Here is a 1,245-nt window from a genome sequence, read left to right on the forward strand (position 1 = left end):
ATTATACCACACTACCTCATTTTAATTTTTACTGACCTGCACTTTATACATAAAGCAACAAGCCTCCAGGACATTAAAATTCACACAAAGTTATGATCATATTATTTTCTTATTTAAAGGAGGATTTATTAGTGGTCGGGCTCACGCCTATAATCCCAGCACTTTGGGAGGCTGAGGTGGCCAGATCACCTAAGGTCAGGAGTTTGAGACCAGCCTGGCCAACATGGTGAAATCCCATCTCTATTAAAGATAAAAAATTAGCTGGGCATGGCGGCATGCACCTGTAATCCCAGGTACTTGGGAGGCTGAGATGGGAGAATTGCCTGACCCCGGGAGGCAGAGGTTGCAGTGAGTCGAGATCGTGCCTGAGCGACTGAGTGAGACTCCGTCTCAAAAAAAAAAAAAGAAGGGTTTGTTAGTGACAAGCCTGTATTAATATGTAGCAAAGCCTTTTCCAGTGGGTGAATAAAAACACATTCCATTAAGTTAAGCTGGGAGCAGTGGCATATACCTATATTCCCAGCTACTCAGGAGGCTGAGACAGGAGGATTGCTTGAACCCGGAGGCAGAGGGTGCAGTGAGCCGAGATCGTGCCATTGCACTCCAGCCTGGGCGAATGAGCAAAACTCCATCTCAAAATAATAATAATAATAATAATTAGCCATCCTTTATTGTACCCTTACTGGGTTAAGCCTATTATACCACTACCTCATTTTAATTTTTACTGACCTGCACTTTATACATAAAGCAACAAGCCTCCAGGACATTAAAATTCACACAAAGTTATGCTCATATTATTTTCTTATTTAAAGGAGGATTTATTAGTGGCCGGGCTCATGCCTATAATCGCAGCACTTTGGGAGGCTGAGGTGGCCGGATCACCTAAGGTCAGGAGTTTGAGACCAGCCTGGCCAACATGGTGAAATCCCATCTCTATTAAAGATAAAAAATTAGCTGGGCATGGTGGCATGCACCTGTAATCCCAGGTACTTGGGAGGCTGAGACGGGAGAGTTGCCTGACCCCGGGAGGCAGAGGTTGCAGTGAGTCGAGATCGTGCCTGAGCGACTGAGTGAGACTCTGTCTCAAAAAAAAAAAAGAAGGGTTTGTTAGTGACAAGTCTGTATTAATATGTAGCAAAGCCTTTTCCAATGGGTGAATAAAAACACATTCCATTAAGTTAAGCTGGGAGCAGTGGCATATACCTATATTCCCAGCTACTCAGGAGGCTGAGACAGGAGGATTGC

At 44.3% G+C, this 1,245-nt stretch overlaps 1 protein-coding gene across 1 annotated transcript in view; it reads left to right on the forward strand.

Moving 5' to 3' along the window:
* The window catches only part of FXN (frataxin), a 42,682-nt gene that overhangs the window by 39,337 nt on the left and 2,100 nt on the right, over positions 1-1,245 (forward strand). The gene's annotated exons all lie outside the window — the stretch shown is intronic.

Source organism: Mandrillus leucophaeus, unplaced genomic scaffold (assembly GCF_000951045.1).
Source record: "Mandrillus leucophaeus isolate KB7577 unplaced genomic scaffold, Mleu.le_1.0 Scaffold93, whole genome shotgun sequence".
In the NCBI taxonomy this organism is placed as follows: Eukaryota; Metazoa; Chordata; class Mammalia; order Primates; family Cercopithecidae; genus Mandrillus; species Mandrillus leucophaeus.